We start from the raw sequence: 17,019 nt of genomic DNA on the forward strand, positions 1-17,019 counted from the left end.
CGAGGAGCCAGCGTCTCAACCAAGCAAAGCTCACCGTGGGGAAGGTGGCTATGCCAACTAGCCTGATGCACTGCTCCCGCAGTGTCAAATACTCGTACTCTGGTTTCTCTTCATAACGTACAAGTCTTTCGCCTTTTACTAAAGACTTCCGTGGAGAGCAGCATTAATGAGTTGTTTCTATTTTTGGAAGGCTTTACCTTTGCGGGTGAAGCCCATTCTGTCTGTGCAAAGGAAATCTTCTTGCTGTGCCAAGTGACTTCTCGGAGTAGAGTCACCTTATTTCTTGAGACCGTGCCCATGTTCAAAGCTGGAGCGCTAAATTGTTGTTGTTTGAATGGTGCTCAGTGGAGCGGGCGGGAGTGCAAAGTTGTACCATCTGAAACGGCTGAAGAGTGCTCACTGCAGCGGGTGGGCGGAGGTGCAAAGTGACGCTTTGTAGGCAAAAAAAGAGCACCGCCACAAGTGCGCATTGTGCCAGGAAGGGCTCTCGGACGTGAAACAGTGGAGGGTTATCGCTTCTCGGCCTTTTGGCTAAGATCAAGTGTAGTATCTGTTCTTATCAGTTTAATATCTGATACGTCCTCTATATGAGGACTACATATTAAATGGATTTTTAGGCACAGGGGTTGAAAAAGGGGCTTGCTCCGTTCACTCCACGCATCGACCCGGTACTGCAGTGCCGCTGGGAACGGTGCACTCTTCCCAACTCTTGTGAAATAACAAAACCTGCGGTACATGGTGGTAGTTTCAGGGAGCCATTGTATTCTGACTTCTAAAATGGAACTATAATCTTTAGAAAAGACGCAGTTTATGAGCACGTCGTGGGATTGAGCTTCCCTGGTTTCTCTGTATGACCATGAACACCAAACTACACACAGAGAACAGAGGAGCTTGACAGACACACACTAAGTTATCTGAGAGTCCCATTTGCAGCTGCAGAGAACAATCACATCAGGGAAGTCGACGTGCAGGCTCAACATCAGCCTCTCAAGCCAACTCTCTGGTAAAATAGGGGCAACGTATGGTTCCAGCACCTATGTAACACATATTTGTCACGGGGACTGTGGCTTACGGCCACACCGCCCTGAACACGCCCGATCTCGTCCGAACTCGGAAGCCAAGCAGGGTAGGGCCTGGTTAGTACTTGGATGGGAGACCGCTTGGGAATACCAGGTGCTGTAAGCATTTTTCTCTCTTCTCTTCTCTTCTCTCTGCATGTCTTTTGTTGAAACATCTGTTGATCACCCTGTGATCCATCTTGCTGATCCTGGATCTGCTAAGGTGTCCCAGGTCATGGTTGCCTTTGATCCTCATACATTTAACTTTGTCCTGACAAAGGAGCAGTTCCAAAAAGTCAAACAGGGACTGCCTTTGCATTTGACGCAGTCAAACTGCATGCGCCTGGAGAAGCCAAAAGGCTTACAGCACCTGGTATTCCCAGGCGGTCTCCCCATCCAAGTACTAACCAGGCCCGACTCTGCTTAGCTTCTGAGATAAAACTCTGGCTTTTAGTCTGCGAAAAGAGAGTGAAAGTGAACTCCACTTTGAGATGGCTCTGGGATTGGGCCGACTGGGAGAATTGCTTGAAAAAAAGCTCTACACCCAATGAGCGGTCAGAACAAAGCCTCAAGACCCCTAGTCTTTTGCACAGAGTAAAAGACAAAGCAGCCATTGAATAGGGCCCGATTGTTCCTACCTGGTCGGCCGAGGAGCCAGCGTCTCAACCAAGCAAAGCTCACCGTGGGGAAGGTGGCTATGCCAACTAGCCTGATGCACTGCTCCCGCAGTGTCAAATACTCGTACTCTGGTTTCTCTTCATAACGTACAAGTCTTTCGCCTTTTACTAAAGACTTCCGTGGAGAGCAGCATTAATGAGTTGTTTCTATTTTTGGAAGGCTTTACCTTTGCGGGTGAAGCCCATTCTGTCTGTGCAAAGGAAATCTTCTTGCTGTGCCAAGTGACTTCTCGGAGTAGAGTCACCTTATTTCTTGAGACCGTGCCCATGTTCAAAGCTGGAGCGCTAAATTGTTGTTGTTTGAATGGTGCTCAGTGGAGCGGGCGGGAGTGCAAAGTTGTACCATCTGAAACGGCTGAAGAGTGCTCACTGCAGCGGGTGGGCGGAGGTGCAAAGTGACGCTTTGTAGGCAAAAAAAGAGCACCGCCACAAGTGCGCATTGTGCCAGGAAGGGCTGTCGGACGTGAAACAGTGGAGGGTTATCGCTTCTCGGCCTTTTGGCTAAGATCAAGTGTAGTATCTGTTCTTATCAGTTTAATATCTGATACGTCCTCTATATGAGGACTACATATTAAATGGATTTTTAGGCACAGGGGTTGAAAAAGGGGCTTGCTCCGTTCACTCCACGCATCGACCCGGTACTGCAGTGCCGCTGGGAACGGTGCACTCTTCCCAACTCTTGTGAAATAACAAAACCTGCGGTACATGGTGGTAGTTTCAGGGAGCCATTGTATTCTGACTTCTAAAATGGAACTATAATCTTTAGAAAAGACGCAGTTTATGAGCACGTCGTGGGATTGAGCTTCCCTGGTTTCTCTGTATGACCATGAACACCAAACTACACACAGAGAACAGAGGAGCTTGACAGACACACACTAAGTTATCTGAGAGTCCCATTTGCAGCTGCAGAGAACAATCACATCAGGGAAGTCGACGTGCAGGCTCAACATCAGCCTCTCAAGCCAACTCTCTGGTAAAATAGGGGCAACGTATGGTTCCAGCACCTATGTAACACATATTTGTCACGGGGACTGTGGCTTACGGCCACACCGCCCTGAACACGCCCGATCTCGTCCGAACTCGGAAGCCAAGCAGGGTAGGGCCTGGTTAGTACTTGGATGGGAGACCGCTTGGGAATACCAGGTGCTGTAAGCATTTTTCTCTCTTCTCTTCTCTTCTCTCTGCATGTCTTTTGTTGAAACATCTGTTGATCACCCTGTGATCCATCTTGCTGATCCTGGATCTGCTAAGGTGTCCCAGGTCATGGTTGCCTTTGATCCTCATACATTTAACTTTGTCCTGACAAAGGAGCAGTTCCAAAAAGTCAAACAGGGACTGCCTTTGCATTTGACGCAGTCAAACTGCATGCGCCTGGAGAAGCCAAAAGGCTTACAGCACCTGGTATTCCCAGGCGGTCTCCCCATCCAAGTACTAACCAGGCCCGACTCTGCTTAGCTTCTGAGATAAAACTCTGGCTTTTAGTCTGCGAAAAGAGAGTGAAAGTGAACTCCACTTTGAGATGGCTCTGGGATTGGGCCGACTGGGAGAATTGCTTGAAAAAAAGCTCTACACCCAATGAGCGGTCAGAACAAAGCCTCAAGACCCCTAGTCTTTTGCACAGAGTAAAAGACAAAGCAGCCATTGAATAGGGCCCGATTGTTCCTACCTGGTCGGCCGAGGAGCCAGCGTCTCAACCAAGCAAAGCTCACCGTGGGGAAGGTGGCTATGCCAACTAGCCTGATGCACTGCTCCCGCAGTGTCAAATACTCGTACTCTGGTTTCTCTTCATAACGTACAAGTCTTTCGCCTTTTACTAAAGACTTCCGTGGAGAGCAGCATTAATGAGTTGTTTCTATTTTTGGAAGGCTTTACCTTTGCGGGTGAAGCCCATTCTGTCTGTGCAAAGGAAATCTTCTTGCTGTGCCAAGTGACTTCTCGGAGTAGAGTCACCTTATTTCTTGAGACCGTGCCCATGTTCAAAGCTGGAGCGCTAAATTGTTGTTGTTTGAATGGTGCTCAGTGGAGCGGGCGGGAGTGCAAAGTTGTACCATCTGAAACGGCTGAAGAGTGCTCACTGCAGCGGGTGGGCGGAGGTGCAAAGTGACGCTTTGTAGGCAAAAAAAGAGCACCGCCACAAGTGCGCATTGTGCCAGGAAGGGCTGTCGGACGTGAAACAGTGGAGGGTTATCGCTTCTCGGCCTTTTGGCTAAGATCAAGTGTAGTATCTGTTCTTATCAGTTTAATATCTGATACGTCCTCTATATGAGGACTACATATTAAATGGATTTTTAGGCACAGGGGTTGAAAAAGGGGCTTGCTCCGTTCACTCCACGCATCGACCCGGTACTGCAGTGCCGCTGGGAACGGTGCACTCTTCCCAACTCTTGTGAAATAACAAAACCTGCGGTACATGGTGGTAGTTTCAGGGAGCCATTGTATTCTGACTTCTAAAATGGAACTATAATCTTTAGAAAAGACGCAGTTTATGAGCACGTCGTGGGATTGAGCTTCCCTGGTTTCTCTGTATGACCATGAACACCAAACTACACACAGAGAACAGAGGAGCTTGACAGACACACACTAAGTTATCTGAGAGTCCCATTTGCAGCTGCAGAGAACAATCACATCAGGGAAGTCGACGTGCAGGCTCAACATCAGCCTCTCAAGCCAACTCTCTGGTAAAATAGGGGCAACGTATGGTTCCAGCACCTATGTAACACATATTTGTCACGGGGACTGTGGCTTACGGCCACACCGCCCTGAACACGCCCGATCTCGTCCGAACTCGGAAGCCAAGCAGGGTAGGGCCTGGTTAGTACTTGGATGGGAGACCGCTTGGGAATACCAGGTGCTGTAAGCATTTTTCTCTCTTCTCTTCTCTTCTCTCTGCATGTCTTTTGTTGAAACATCTGTTGATCACCCTGTGATCCATCTTGCTGATCCTGGATCTGCTAAGGTGTCCCAGGTCATGGTTGCCTTTGATCCTCATACATTTAACTTTGTCCTGACAAAGGAGCAGTTCCAAAAAGTCAAACAGGGACTGCCTTTGCATTTGACGCAGTCAAACTGCATGCGCCTGGAGAAGCCAAAAGGCTTACAGCACCTGGTATTCCCAGGCGGTCTCCCCATCCAAGTACTAACCAGGCCCGACTCTGCTTAGCTTCTGAGATAAAACTCTGGCTTTTAGTCTGCGAAAAGAGAGTGAAAGTGAACTCCACTTTGAGATGGCTCTGGGATTGGGCCGACTGGGAGAATTGCTTGAAAAAAAGCTCTACACCCAATGAGCGGTCAGAACAAAGCCTCAAGACCCCTAGTCTTTTGCACAGAGTAAAAGACAAAGCAGCCATTGAATAGGGCCCGATTGTTCCTACCTGGTCGGCCGAGGAGCCAGCGTCTCAACCAAGCAAAGCTCACCGTGGGGAAGGTGGCTATGCCAACTAGCCTGATGCACTGCTCCCGCAGTGTCAAATACTCGTACTCTGGTTTCTCTTCATAACGTACAAGTCTTTCGCCTTTTACTAAAGACTTCCGTGGAGAGCAGCATTAATGAGTTGTTTCTATTTTTGGAAGGCTTTACCTTTGCGGGTGAAGCCCATTCTGTCTGTGCAAAGGAAATCTTCTTGCTGTGCCAAGTGACTTCTCGGAGTAGAGTCACCTTATTTCTTGAGACCGTGCCCATGTTCAAAGCTGGAGCGCTAAATTGTTGTTGTTTGAATGGTGCTCAGTGGAGCGGGCGGGAGTGCAAAGTTGTACCATCTGAAACGGCTGAAGAGTGCTCACTGCAGCGGGTGGGCGGAGGTGCAAAGTGACGCTTTGTAGGCAAAAAAAGAGCACCGCCACAAGTGCGCATTGTGCCAGGAAGGGCTCTCGGACGTGAAACAGTGGAGGGTTATCGCTTCTCGGCCTTTTGGCTAAGATCAAGTGTAGTATCTGTTCTTATCAGTTTAATATCTGATACGTCCTCTATATGAGGACTACATATTAAATGGATTTTTAGGCACAGGGGTTGAAAAAGGGGCTTGCTCCGTTCACTCCACGCATCGACCCGGTACTGCAGTGCCGCTGGGAACGGTGCACTCTTCCCAACTCTTGTGAAATAACAAAACCTGCGGTACATGGTGGTAGTTTCAGGGAGCCATTGTATTCTGACTTCTAAAATGGAACTATAATCTTTAGAAAAGACGCAGTTTATGAGCACGTCGTGGGATTGAGCTTCCCTGGTTTCTCTGTATGACCATGAACACCAAACTACACACAGAGAACAGAGGAGCTTGACAGACACACACTAAGTTATCTGAGAGTCCCATTTGCAGCTGCAGAGAACAATCACATCAGGGAAGTCGACGTGCAGGCTCAACATCAGCCTCTCAAGCCAACTCTCTGGTAAAATAGGGGCAACGTATGGTTCCAGCACCTATGTAACACATATTTGTCACGGGGACTGTGGCTTACGGCCACACCGCCCTGAACACGCCCGATCTCGTCCGAACTCGGAAGCCAAGCAGGGTAGGGCCTGGTTAGTACTTGGATGGGAGACCGCTTGGGAATACCAGGTGCTGTAAGCATTTTTCTCTCTTCTCTTCTCTTCTCTCTGCATGTCTTTTGTTGAAACATCTGTTGATCACCCTGTGATCCATCTTGCTGATCCTGGATCTGCTAAGGTGTCCCAGGTCATGGTTGCCTTTGATCCTCATACATTTAACTTTGTCCTGACAAAGGAGCAGTTCCAAAAAGTCAAACAGGGACTGCCTTTGCATTTGACGCAGTCAAACTGCATGCGCCTGGAGAAGCCAAAAGGCTTACAGCACCTGGTATTCCCAGGCGGTCTCCCCATCCAAGTACTAACCAGGCCCGACTCTGCTTAGCTTCTGAGATAAAACTCTGGCTTTTAGTCTGCGAAAAGAGAGTGAAAGTGAACTCCACTTTGAGATGGCTCTGGGATTGGGCCGACTGGGAGAATTGCTTGAAAAAAAGCTCTACACCCAATGAGCGGTCAGAACAAAGCCTCAAGACCCCTAGTCTTTTGCACAGAGTAAAAGACAAAGCAGCCATTGAATAGGGCCCGATTGTTCCTACCTGGTCGGCCGAGGAGCCAGCGTCTCAACCAAGCAAAGCTCACCGTGGGGAAGGTGGCTATGCCAACTAGCCTGATGCACTGCTCCCGCAGTGTCAAATACTCGTACTCTGGTTTCTCTTCATAACGTACAAGTCTTTCGCCTTTTACTAAAGACTTCCGTGGAGAGCAGCATTAATGAGTTGTTTCTATTTTTGGAAGGCTTTACCTTTGCGGGTGAAGCCCATTCTGTCTGTGCAAAGGAAATCTTCTTGCTGTGCCAAGTGACTTCTCGGAGTAGAGTCACCTTATTTCTTGAGACCGTGCCCATGTTCAAAGCTGGAGCGCTAAATTGTTGTTGTTTGAATGGTGCTCAGTGGAGCGGGCGGGAGTGCAAAGTTGTACCATCTGAAACGGCTGAAGAGTGCTCACTGCAGCGGGTGGGCGGAGGTGCAAAGTGACGCTTTGTAGGCAAAAAAAGAGCACCGCCACAAGTGCGCATTGTGCCAGGAAGGGCTGTCGGACGTGAAACAGTGGAGGGTTATCGCTTCTCGGCCTTTTGGCTAAGATCAAGTGTAGTATCTGTTCTTATCAGTTTAATATCTGATACGTCCTCTATATGAGGACTACATATTAAATGGATTTTTAGGCACAGGGGTTGAAAAAGGGGCTTGCTCCGTTCACTCCACGCATCGACCCGGTACTGCAGTGCCGCTGGGAACGGTGCACTCTTCCCAACTCTTGTGAAATAACAAAACCTGCGGTACATGGTGGTAGTTTCAGGGAGCCATTGTATTCTGACTTCTAAAATGGAACTATAATCTTTAGAAAAGACGCAGTTTATGAGCACGTCGTGGGATTGAGCTTCCCTGGTTTCTCTGTATGACCATGAACACCAAACTACACACAGAGAACAGAGGAGCTTGACAGACACACACTAAGTTATCTGAGAGTCCCATTTGCAGCTGCAGAGAACAATCACATCAGGGAAGTCGACGTGCAGGCTCAACATCAGCCTCTCAAGCCAACTCTCTGGTAAAATAGGGGCAACGTATGGTTCCAGCACCTATGTAACACATATTTGTCACGGGGACTGTGGCTTACGGCCACACCGCCCTGAACACGCCCGATCTCGTCCGAACTCGGAAGCCAAGCAGGGTAGGGCCTGGTTAGTACTTGGATGGGAGACCGCTTGGGAATACCAGGTGCTGTAAGCATTTTTCTCTCTTCTCTTCTCTTCTCTCTGCATGTCTTTTGTTGAAACATCTGTTGATCACCCTGTGATCCATCTTGCTGATCCTGGATCTGCTAAGGTGTCCCAGGTCATGGTTGCCTTTGATCCTCATACATTTAACTTTGTCCTGACAAAGGAGCAGTTCCAAAAAGTCAAACAGGGACTGCCTTTGCATTTGACGCAGTCAAACTGCATGCGCCTGGAGAAGCCAAAAGGCTTACAGCACCTGGTATTCCCAGGCGGTCTCCCCATCCAAGTACTAACCAGGCCCGACTCTGCTTAGCTTCTGAGATAAAACTCTGGCTTTTAGTCTGCGAAAAGAGAGTGAAAGTGAACTCCACTTTGAGATGGCTCTGGGATTGGGCCGACTGGGAGAATTGCTTGAAAAAAAGCTCTACACCCAATGAGCGGTCAGAACAAAGCCTCAAGACCCCTAGTCTTTTGCACAGAGTAAAAGACAAAGCAGCCATTGAATAGGGCCCGATTGTTCCTACCTGGTCGGCCGAGGAGCCAGCGTCTCAACCAAGCAAAGCTCACCGTGGGGAAGGTGGCTATGCCAACTAGCCTGATGCACTGCTCCCGCAGTGTCAAATACTCGTACTCTGGTTTCTCTTCATAACGTACAAGTCTTTCGCCTTTTACTAAAGACTTCCGTGGAGAGCAGCATTAATGAGTTGTTTCTATTTTTGGAAGGCTTTACCTTTGCGGGTGAAGCCCATTCTGTCTGTGCAAAGGAAATCTTCTTGCTGTGCCAAGTGACTTCTCGGAGTAGAGTCACCTTATTTCTTGAGACCGTGCCCATGTTCAAAGCTGGAGCGCTAAATTGTTGTTGTTTGAATGGTGCTCAGTGGAGCGGGCGGGAGTGCAAAGTTGTACCATCTGAAACGGCTGAAGAGTGCTCACTGCAGCGGGTGGGCGGAGGTGCAAAGTGACGCTTTGTAGGCAAAAAAAGAGCACCGCCACAAGTGCGCATTGTGCCAGGAAGGGCTGTCGGACGTGAAACAGTGGAGGGTTATCGCTTCTCGGCCTTTTGGCTAAGATCAAGTGTAGTATCTGTTCTTATCAGTTTAATATCTGATACGTCCTCTATATGAGGACTACATATTAAATGGATTTTTAGGCACAGGGGTTGAAAAAGGGGCTTGCTCCGTTCACTCCACGCATCGACCCGGTACTGCAGTGCCGCTGGGAACGGTGCACTCTTCCCAACTCTTGTGAAATAACAAAACCTGCGGTACATGGTGGTAGTTTCAGGGAGCCATTGTATTCTGACTTCTAAAATGGAACTATAATCTTTAGAAAAGACGCAGTTTATGAGCACGTCGTGGGATTGAGCTTCCCTGGTTTCTCTGTATGACCATGAACACCAAACTACACACAGAGAACAGAGGAGCTTGACAGACACACACTAAGTTATCTGAGAGTCCCATTTGCAGCTGCAGAGAACAATCACATCAGGGAAGTCGACGTGCAGGCTCAACATCAGCCTCTCAAGCCAACTCTCTGGTAAAATAGGGGCAACGTATGGTTCCAGCACCTATGTAACACATATTTGTCACGGGGACTGTGGCTTACGGCCACACCGCCCTGAACACGCCCGATCTCGTCCGAACTCGGAAGCCAAGCAGGGTAGGGCCTGGTTAGTACTTGGATGGGAGACCGCTTGGGAATACCAGGTGCTGTAAGCATTTTTCTCTCTTCTCTTCTCTTCTCTCTGCATGTCTTTTGTTGAAACATCTGTTGATCACCCTGTGATCCATCTTGCTGATCCTGGATCTGCTAAGGTGTCCCAGGTCATGGTTGCCTTTGATCCTCATACATTTAACTTTGTCCTGACAAAGGAGCAGTTCCAAAAAGTCAAACAGGGACTGCCTTTGCATTTGACGCAGTCAAACTGCATGCGCCTGGAGAAGCCAAAAGGCTTACAGCACCTGGTATTCCCAGGCGGTCTCCCCATCCAAGTACTAACCAGGCCCGACTCTGCTTAGCTTCTGAGATAAAACTCTGGCTTTTAGTCTGCGAAAAGAGAGTGAAAGTGAACTCCACTTTGAGATGGCTCTGGGATTGGGCCGACTGGGAGAATTGCTTGAAAAAAAGCTCTACACCCAATGAGCGGTCAGAACAAAGCCTCAAGACCCCTAGTCTTTTGCACAGAGTAAAAGACAAAGCAGCCATTGAATAGGGCCCGATTGTTCCTACCTGGTCGGCCGAGGAGCCAGCGTCTCAACCAAGCAAAGCTCACCGTGGGGAAGGTGGCTATGCCAACTAGCCTGATGCACTGCTCCCGCAGTGTCAAATACTCGTACTCTGGTTTCTCTTCATAACGTACAAGTCTTTCGCCTTTTACTAAAGACTTCCGTGGAGAGCAGCATTAATGAGTTGTTTCTATTTTTGGAAGGCTTTACCTTTGCGGGTGAAGCCCATTCTGTCTGTGCAAAGGAAATCTTCTTGCTGTGCCAAGTGACTTCTCGGAGTAGAGTCACCTTATTTCTTGAGACCGTGCCCATGTTCAAAGCTGGAGCGCTAAATTGTTGTTGTTTGAATGGTGCTCAGTGGAGCGGGCGGGAGTGCAAAGTTGTACCATCTGAAACGGCTGAAGAGTGCTCACTGCAGCGGGTGGGCGGAGGTGCAAAGTGACGCTTTGTAGGCAAAAAAAGAGCACCGCCACAAGTGCGCATTGTGCCAGGAAGGGCTGTCGGACGTGAAACAGTGGAGGGTTATCGCTTCTCGGCCTTTTGGCTAAGATCAAGTGTAGTATCTGTTCTTATCAGTTTAATATCTGATACGTCCTCTATATGAGGACTACATATTAAATGGATTTTTAGGCACAGGGGTTGAAAAAGGGGCTTGCTCCGTTCACTCCACGCATCGACCCGGTACTGCAGTGCCGCTGGGAACGGTGCACTCTTCCCAACTCTTGTGAAATAACAAAACCTGCGGTACATGGTGGTAGTTTCAGGGAGCCATTGTATTCTGACTTCTAAAATGGAACTATAATCTTTAGAAAAGACGCAGTTTATGAGCACGTCGTGGGATTGAGCTTCCCTGGTTTCTCTGTATGACCATGAACACCAAACTACACACAGAGAACAGAGGAGCTTGACAGACACACACTAAGTTATCTGAGAGTCCCATTTGCAGCTGCAGAGAACAATCACATCAGGGAAGTCGACGTGCAGGCTCAACATCAGCCTCTCAAGCCAACTCTCTGGTAAAATAGGGGCAACGTATGGTTCCAGCACCTATGTAACACATATTTGTCACGGGGACTGTGGCTTACGGCCACACCGCCCTGAACACGCCCGATCTCGTCCGAACTCGGAAGCCAAGCAGGGTAGGGCCTGGTTAGTACTTGGATGGGAGACCGCTTGGGAATACCAGGTGCTGTAAGCATTTTTCTCTCTTCTCTTCTCTTCTCTCTGCATGTCTTTTGTTGAAACATCTGTTGATCACCCTGTGATCCATCTTGCTGATCCTGGATCTGCTAAGGTGTCCCAGGTCATGGTTGCCTTTGATCCTCATACATTTAACTTTGTCCTGACAAAGGAGCAGTTCCAAAAAGTCAAACAGGGACTGCCTTTGCATTTGACGCAGTCAAACTGCATGCGCCTGGAGAAGCCAAAAGGCTTACAGCACCTGGTATTCCCAGGCGGTCTCCCCATCCAAGTACTAACCAGGCCCGACTCTGCTTAGCTTCTGAGATAAAACTCTGGCTTTTAGTCTGCGAAAAGAGAGTGAAAGTGAACTCCACTTTGAGATGGCTCTGGGATTGGGCCGACTGGGAGAATTGCTTGAAAAAAAGCTCTACACCCAATGAGCGGTCAGAACAAAGCCTCAAGACCCCTAGTCTTTTGCACAGAGTAAAAGACAAAGCAGCCATTGAATAGGGCCCGATTGTTCCTACCTGGTCGGCCGAGGAGCCAGCGTCTCAACCAAGCAAAGCTCACCGTGGGGAAGGTGGCTATGCCAACTAGCCTGATGCACTGCTCCCGCAGTGTCAAATACTCGTACTCTGGTTTCTCTTCATAACGTACAAGTCTTTCGCCTTTTACTAAAGACTTCCGTGGAGAGCAGCATTAATGAGTTGTTTCTATTTTTGGAAGGCTTTACCTTTGCGGGTGAAGCCCATTCTGTCTGTGCAAAGGAAATCTTCTTGCTGTGCCAAGTGACTTCTCGGAGTAGAGTCACCTTATTTCTTGAGACCGTGCCCATGTTCAAAGCTGGAGCGCTAAATTGTTGTTGTTTGAATGGTGCTCAGTGGAGCGGGCGGGAGTGCAAAGTTGTACCATCTGAAACGGCTGAAGAGTGCTCACTGCAGCGGGTGGGCGGAGGTGCAAAGTGACGCTTTGTAGGCAAAAAAAGAGCACCGCCACAAGTGCGCATTGTGCCAGGAAGGGCTGTCGGACGTGAAACAGTGGAGGGTTATCGCTTCTCGGCCTTTTGGCTAAGATCAAGTGTAGTATCTGTTCTTATCAGTTTAATATCTGATACGTCCTCTATATGAGGACTACATATTAAATGGATTTTTAGGCACAGGGGTTGAAAAAGGGGCTTGCTCCGTTCACTCCACGCATCGACCCGGTACTGCAGTGCCGCTGGGAACGGTGCACTCTTCCCAACTCTTGTGAAATAACAAAACCTGCGGTACATGGTGGTAGTTTCAGGGAGCCATTGTATTCTGACTTCTAAAATGGAACTATAATCTTTAGAAAAGACGCAGTTTATGAGCACGTCGTGGGATTGAGCTTCCCTGGTTTCTCTGTATGACCATGAACACCAAACTACACACAGAGAACAGAGGAGCTTGACAGACACACACTAAGTTATCTGAGAGTCCCATTTGCAGCTGCAGAGAACAATCACATCAGGGAAGTCGACGTGCAGGCTCAACATCAGCCTCTCAAGCCAACTCTCTGGTAAAATAGGGGCAACGTATGGTTCCAGCACCTATGTAACACATATTTGTCACGGGGACTGTGGCTTACGGCCACACCGCCCTGAACACGCCCGATCTCGTCCGAACTCGGAAGCCAAGCAGGGTAGGGCCTGGTTAGTACTTGGATGGGAGACCGCTTGGGAATACCAGGTGCTGTAAGCATTTTTCTCTCTTCTCTTCTCTTCTCTCTGCATGTCTTTTGTTGAAACATCTGTTGATCACCCTGTGATCCATCTTGCTGATCCTGGATCTGCTAAGGTGTCCCAGGTCATGGTTGCCTTTGATCCTCATACATTTAACTTTGTCCTGACAAAGGAGCAGTTCCAAAAAGTCAAACAGGGACTGCCTTTGCATTTGACGCAGTCAAACTGCATGCGCCTGGAGAAGCCAAAAGGCTTACAGCACCTGGTATTCCCAGGCGGTCTCCCCATCCAAGTACTAACCAGGCCCGACTCTGCTTAGCTTCTGAGATAAAACTCTGGCTTTTAGTCTGCGAAAAGAGAGTGAAAGTGAACTCCACTTTGAGATGGCTCTGGGATTGGGCCGACTGGGAGAATTGCTTGAAAAAAAGCTCTACACCCAATGAGCGGTCAGAACAAAGCCTCAAGACCCCTAGTCTTTTGCACAGAGTAAAAGACAAAGCAGCCATTGAATAGGGCCCGATTGTTCCTACCTGGTCGGCCGAGGAGCCAGCGTCTCAACCAAGCAAAGCTCACCGTGGGGAAGGTGGCTATGCCAACTAGCCTGATGCACTGCTCCCGCAGTGTCAAATACTCGTACTCTGGTTTCTCTTCATAACGTACAAGTCTTTCGCCTTTTACTAAAGACTTCCGTGGAGAGCAGCATTAATGAGTTGTTTCTATTTTTGGAAGGCTTTACCTTTGCGGGTGAAGCCCATTCTGTCTGTGCAAAGGAAATCTTCTTGCTGTGCCAAGTGACTTCTCGGAGTAGAGTCACCTTATTTCTTGAGACCGTGCCCATGTTCAAAGCTGGAGCGCTAAATTGTTGTTGTTTGAATGGTGCTCAGTGGAGCGGGCGGGAGTGCAAAGTTGTACCATCTGAAACGGCTGAAGAGTGCTCACTGCAGCGGGTGGGCGGAGGTGCAAAGTGACGCTTTGTAGGCAAAAAAAGAGCACCGCCACAAGTGCGCATTGTGCCAGGAAGGGCTCTCGGACGTGAAACAGTGGAGGGTTATCGCTTCTCGGCCTTTTGGCTAAGATCAAGTGTAGTATCTGTTCTTATCAGTTTAATATCTGATACGTCCTCTATATGAGGACTACATATTAAATGGATTTTTAGGCACAGGGGTTGAAAAAGGGGCTTGCTCCGTTCACTCCACGCATCGACCCGGTACTGCAGTGCCGCTGGGAACGGTGCACTCTTCCCAACTCTTGTGAAATAACAAAACCTGCGGTACATGGTGGTAGTTTCAGGGAGCCATTGTATTCTGACTTCTAAAATGGAACTATAATCTTTAGAAAAGACGCAGTTTATGAGCACGTCGTGGGATTGAGCTTCCCTGGTTTCTCTGTATGACCATGAACACCAAACTACACACAGAGAACAGAGGAGCTTGACAGACACACACTAAGTTATCTGAGAGTCCCATTTGCAGCTGCAGAGAACAATCACATCAGGGAAGTCGACGTGCAGGCTCAACATCAGCCTCTCAAGCCAACTCTCTGGTAAAATAGGGGCAACGTATGGTTCCAGCACCTATGTAACACATATTTGTCACGGGGACTGTGGCTTACGGCCACACCGCCCTGAACACGCCCGATCTCGTCCGAACTCGGAAGCCAAGCAGGGTAGGGCCTGGTTAGTACTTGGATGGGAGACCGCTTGGGAATACCAGGTGCTGTAAGCATTTTTCTCTCTTCTCTTCTCTTCTCTCTGCATGTCTTTTGTTGAAACATCTGTTGATCACCCTGTGATCCATCTTGCTGATCCTGGATCTGCTAAGGTGTCCCAGGTCATGGTTGCCTTTGATCCTCATACATTTAACTTTGTCCTGACAAAGGAGCAGTTCCAAAAAGTCAAACAGGGACTGCCTTTGCATTTGACGCAGTCAAACTGCATGCGCCTGGAGAAGCCAAAAGGCTTACAGCACCTGGTATTCCCAGGCGGTCTCCCCATCCAAGTACTAACCAGGCCCGACTCTGCTTAGCTTCTGAGATAAAACTCTGGCTTTTAGTCTGCGAAAAGAGAGTGAAAGTGAACTCCACTTTGAGATGGCTCTGGGATTGGGCCGACTGGGAGAATTGCTTGAAAAAAAGCTCTACACCCAATGAGCGGTCAGAACAAAGCCTCAAGACCCCTAGTCTTTTGCACAGAGTAAAAGACAAAGCAGCCATTGAATAGGGCCCGATTGTTCCTACCTGGTCGGCCGAGGAGCCAGCGTCTCAACCAAGCAAAGCTCACCGTGGGGAAGGTGGCTATGCCAACTAGCCTGATGCACTGCTCCCGCAGTGTCAAATACTCGTACTCTGGTTTCTCTTCATAACGTACAAGTCTTTCGCCTTTTACTAAAGACTTCCGTGGAGAGCAGCATTAATGAGTTGTTTCTATTTTTGGAAGGCTTTACCTTTGCGGGTGAAGCCCATTCTGTCTGTGCAAAGGAAATCTTCTTGCTGTGCCAAGTGACTTCTCGGAGTAGAGTCACCTTATTTCTTGAGACCGTGCCCATGTTCAAAGCTGGAGCGCTAAATTGTTGTTGTTTGAATGGTGCTCAGTGGAGCGGGCGGGAGTGCAAAGTTGTACCATCTGAAACGGCTGAAGAGTGCTCACTGCAGCGGGTGGGCGGAGGTGCAAAGTGACGCTTTGTAGGCAAAAAAAGAGCACCGCCACAAGTGCGCATTGTGCCAGGAAGGGCTGTCGGACGTGAAACAGTGGAGGGTTATCGCTTCTCGGCCTTTTGGCTAAGATCAAGTGTAGTATCTGTTCTTATCAGTTTAATATCTGATACGTCCTCTATATGAGGACTACATATTAAATGGATTTTTAGGCACAGGGGTTGAAAAAGGGGCTTGCTCCGTTCACTCCACGCATCGACCCGGTACTGCAGTGCCGCTGGGAACGGTGCACTCTTCCCAACTCTTGTGAAATAACAAAACCTGCGGTACATGGTGGTAGTTTCAGGGAGCCATTGTATTCTGACTTCTAAAATGGAACTATAATCTTTAGAAAAGACGCAGTTTATGAGCACGTCGTGGGATTGAGCTTCCCTGGTTTCTCTGTATGACCATGAACACCAAACTACACACAGAGAACAGAGGAGCTTGACAGACACACACTAAGTTATCTGAGAGTCCCATTTGCAGCTGCAGAGAACAATCACATCAGGGAAGTCGACGTGCAGGCTCAACATCAGCCTCTCAAGCCAACTCTCTGGTAAAATAGGGGCAACGTATGGTTCCAGCACCTATGTAACACATATTTGTCACGGGGACTGTGGCTTACGGCCACACCGCCCTGAACACGCCCGATCTCGTCCGAACTCGGAAGCCAAGCAGGGTAGGGCCTGGTTAGTACTTGGATGGGAGACCGCTTGGGAATACCAGGTGCTGTAAGCATTTTTCTCTCTTCTCTTCTCTTCTCTCTGCATGTCTTTTGTTGAAACATCTGTTGATCACCCTGTGATCCATCTTGCTGATCCTGGATCTGCTAAGGTGTCCCAGGTCATGGTTGCCTTTGATCCTCATACATTTAACTTTGTCCTGACAAAGGAGCAGTTCCAAAAAGTCAAACAGGGACTGCCTTTGCATTTGACGCAGTCAAACTGCATGCGCCTGGAGAAGCCAAAAGGCTTACAGCACCTGGTATTCCCAGGCGGTCTCCCCATCCAAGTACTAACCAGGCCCGACTCTGCTTAGCTTCTGAGATAAAACTCTGGCTTTTAGTCTGCGAAAAGAGAGTGAAAGTGAACTCCACTTTGAGATGGCTCTGGGATTGGGCCGACTGGGAGAATTGCTTGAAAAAAAGCTCTACACCCAATGAGCGGTCAGAACAAAGCCTCAAGACCCCTAGTCTTTTGCACAGAGTAAAAGACAAAGCAGCCATTG

The 17,019-nt window shown here is 48.7% G+C and overlaps 30 non-coding genes across 30 annotated transcripts; all 30 read left to right on the forward strand.

Annotated features, from left to right (window-relative positions):
* The first annotated feature begins 94 nt into the window (after window positions 1–94).
* LOC142372940 (U5 spliceosomal RNA) lies at window positions 95–207 on the forward strand. Its single transcript, XR_012768362.1, has one exon. It is a non-coding gene; the product is annotated as a U5 spliceosomal RNA (small nuclear RNA).
* Window positions 208–511: 304 nt separating this feature from the next.
* On the forward strand, window positions 512–702 carry LOC142368899 (U2 spliceosomal RNA). Its single transcript, XR_012767450.1, has one exon. It is a non-coding gene; the product is annotated as a U2 spliceosomal RNA (small nuclear RNA).
* A 364-nt stretch (window positions 703–1,066) lies between these two features.
* LOC142366564 (5S ribosomal RNA) lies at window positions 1,067–1,185 on the forward strand. Its single transcript, XR_012766847.1, has one exon. It is a non-coding gene; the product is annotated as a 5S ribosomal RNA (ribosomal RNA).
* Window positions 1,186–1,799: 614 nt separating this feature from the next.
* LOC142372946 (U5 spliceosomal RNA) lies at window positions 1,800–1,912 on the forward strand. The gene has a single exon (XR_012768363.1). It is a non-coding gene; the product is annotated as a U5 spliceosomal RNA (small nuclear RNA).
* Window positions 1,913–2,216: 304 nt separating this feature from the next.
* Window positions 2,217–2,407, forward strand: LOC142368905 (U2 spliceosomal RNA). The gene has a single exon (XR_012767451.1). It is a non-coding gene; the product is annotated as a U2 spliceosomal RNA (small nuclear RNA).
* Window positions 2,408–2,771: 364 nt separating this feature from the next.
* LOC142367249 (5S ribosomal RNA) lies at window positions 2,772–2,890 on the forward strand. Its single transcript, XR_012767048.1, has one exon. It is a non-coding gene; the product is annotated as a 5S ribosomal RNA (ribosomal RNA).
* A 614-nt stretch (window positions 2,891–3,504) lies between these two features.
* On the forward strand, window positions 3,505–3,617 carry LOC142372948 (U5 spliceosomal RNA). Its single transcript, XR_012768366.1, has one exon. It is a non-coding gene; the product is annotated as a U5 spliceosomal RNA (small nuclear RNA).
* A 304-nt stretch (window positions 3,618–3,921) lies between these two features.
* On the forward strand, window positions 3,922–4,112 carry LOC142368912 (U2 spliceosomal RNA). Its single transcript, XR_012767452.1, has one exon. It is a non-coding gene; the product is annotated as a U2 spliceosomal RNA (small nuclear RNA).
* Window positions 4,113–4,476: 364 nt separating this feature from the next.
* LOC142367917 (5S ribosomal RNA) lies at window positions 4,477–4,595 on the forward strand. The gene has a single exon (XR_012767209.1). It is a non-coding gene; the product is annotated as a 5S ribosomal RNA (ribosomal RNA).
* Window positions 4,596–5,209: 614 nt separating this feature from the next.
* On the forward strand, window positions 5,210–5,322 carry LOC142372961 (U5 spliceosomal RNA). The gene has a single exon (XR_012768368.1). It is a non-coding gene; the product is annotated as a U5 spliceosomal RNA (small nuclear RNA).
* Window positions 5,323–5,626: 304 nt separating this feature from the next.
* Window positions 5,627–5,817, forward strand: LOC142368917 (U2 spliceosomal RNA). The gene has a single exon (XR_012767453.1). It is a non-coding gene; the product is annotated as a U2 spliceosomal RNA (small nuclear RNA).
* Window positions 5,818–6,181: 364 nt separating this feature from the next.
* On the forward strand, window positions 6,182–6,300 carry LOC142368536 (5S ribosomal RNA). The gene has a single exon (XR_012767371.1). It is a non-coding gene; the product is annotated as a 5S ribosomal RNA (ribosomal RNA).
* A 614-nt stretch (window positions 6,301–6,914) lies between these two features.
* LOC142372968 (U5 spliceosomal RNA) lies at window positions 6,915–7,027 on the forward strand. Its single transcript, XR_012768370.1, has one exon. It is a non-coding gene; the product is annotated as a U5 spliceosomal RNA (small nuclear RNA).
* Window positions 7,028–7,331: 304 nt separating this feature from the next.
* Window positions 7,332–7,522, forward strand: LOC142368928 (U2 spliceosomal RNA). The gene has a single exon (XR_012767459.1). It is a non-coding gene; the product is annotated as a U2 spliceosomal RNA (small nuclear RNA).
* Window positions 7,523–7,886: 364 nt separating this feature from the next.
* On the forward strand, window positions 7,887–8,005 carry LOC142369209 (5S ribosomal RNA). The gene has a single exon (XR_012767542.1). It is a non-coding gene; the product is annotated as a 5S ribosomal RNA (ribosomal RNA).
* Window positions 8,006–8,619: 614 nt separating this feature from the next.
* On the forward strand, window positions 8,620–8,732 carry LOC142372974 (U5 spliceosomal RNA). The gene has a single exon (XR_012768371.1). It is a non-coding gene; the product is annotated as a U5 spliceosomal RNA (small nuclear RNA).
* Window positions 8,733–9,036: 304 nt separating this feature from the next.
* Window positions 9,037–9,227, forward strand: LOC142368935 (U2 spliceosomal RNA). The gene has a single exon (XR_012767461.1). It is a non-coding gene; the product is annotated as a U2 spliceosomal RNA (small nuclear RNA).
* Window positions 9,228–9,591: 364 nt separating this feature from the next.
* On the forward strand, window positions 9,592–9,710 carry LOC142369832 (5S ribosomal RNA). The gene has a single exon (XR_012767718.1). It is a non-coding gene; the product is annotated as a 5S ribosomal RNA (ribosomal RNA).
* A 614-nt stretch (window positions 9,711–10,324) lies between these two features.
* On the forward strand, window positions 10,325–10,437 carry LOC142372978 (U5 spliceosomal RNA). The gene has a single exon (XR_012768372.1). It is a non-coding gene; the product is annotated as a U5 spliceosomal RNA (small nuclear RNA).
* Window positions 10,438–10,741: 304 nt separating this feature from the next.
* On the forward strand, window positions 10,742–10,932 carry LOC142368939 (U2 spliceosomal RNA). The gene has a single exon (XR_012767462.1). It is a non-coding gene; the product is annotated as a U2 spliceosomal RNA (small nuclear RNA).
* Window positions 10,933–11,296: 364 nt separating this feature from the next.
* LOC142370426 (5S ribosomal RNA) lies at window positions 11,297–11,415 on the forward strand. The gene has a single exon (XR_012767859.1). It is a non-coding gene; the product is annotated as a 5S ribosomal RNA (ribosomal RNA).
* A 614-nt stretch (window positions 11,416–12,029) lies between these two features.
* LOC142372980 (U5 spliceosomal RNA) lies at window positions 12,030–12,142 on the forward strand. Its single transcript, XR_012768373.1, has one exon. It is a non-coding gene; the product is annotated as a U5 spliceosomal RNA (small nuclear RNA).
* A 304-nt stretch (window positions 12,143–12,446) lies between these two features.
* Window positions 12,447–12,637, forward strand: LOC142368945 (U2 spliceosomal RNA). Its single transcript, XR_012767463.1, has one exon. It is a non-coding gene; the product is annotated as a U2 spliceosomal RNA (small nuclear RNA).
* A 364-nt stretch (window positions 12,638–13,001) lies between these two features.
* On the forward strand, window positions 13,002–13,120 carry LOC142371099 (5S ribosomal RNA). Its single transcript, XR_012767966.1, has one exon. It is a non-coding gene; the product is annotated as a 5S ribosomal RNA (ribosomal RNA).
* A 614-nt stretch (window positions 13,121–13,734) lies between these two features.
* LOC142372985 (U5 spliceosomal RNA) lies at window positions 13,735–13,847 on the forward strand. Its single transcript, XR_012768374.1, has one exon. It is a non-coding gene; the product is annotated as a U5 spliceosomal RNA (small nuclear RNA).
* Window positions 13,848–14,151: 304 nt separating this feature from the next.
* LOC142368951 (U2 spliceosomal RNA) lies at window positions 14,152–14,342 on the forward strand. Its single transcript, XR_012767464.1, has one exon. It is a non-coding gene; the product is annotated as a U2 spliceosomal RNA (small nuclear RNA).
* Window positions 14,343–14,706: 364 nt separating this feature from the next.
* On the forward strand, window positions 14,707–14,825 carry LOC142371777 (5S ribosomal RNA). The gene has a single exon (XR_012768115.1). It is a non-coding gene; the product is annotated as a 5S ribosomal RNA (ribosomal RNA).
* A 614-nt stretch (window positions 14,826–15,439) lies between these two features.
* LOC142372990 (U5 spliceosomal RNA) lies at window positions 15,440–15,552 on the forward strand. Its single transcript, XR_012768375.1, has one exon. It is a non-coding gene; the product is annotated as a U5 spliceosomal RNA (small nuclear RNA).
* Window positions 15,553–15,856: 304 nt separating this feature from the next.
* On the forward strand, window positions 15,857–16,047 carry LOC142368957 (U2 spliceosomal RNA). Its single transcript, XR_012767466.1, has one exon. It is a non-coding gene; the product is annotated as a U2 spliceosomal RNA (small nuclear RNA).
* A 364-nt stretch (window positions 16,048–16,411) lies between these two features.
* LOC142372408 (5S ribosomal RNA) lies at window positions 16,412–16,530 on the forward strand. Its single transcript, XR_012768238.1, has one exon. It is a non-coding gene; the product is annotated as a 5S ribosomal RNA (ribosomal RNA).
* The last annotated feature ends 489 nt before the right edge of the window (window positions 16,531–17,019 follow it).

The sequence above is a fragment of the Odontesthes bonariensis genome, chromosome 2 (genome assembly GCF_027942865.1).
Source record: "Odontesthes bonariensis isolate fOdoBon6 chromosome 2, fOdoBon6.hap1, whole genome shotgun sequence".
NCBI classification, from domain to species: domain Eukaryota; kingdom Metazoa; phylum Chordata; class Actinopteri; order Atheriniformes; family Atherinopsidae; genus Odontesthes; species Odontesthes bonariensis.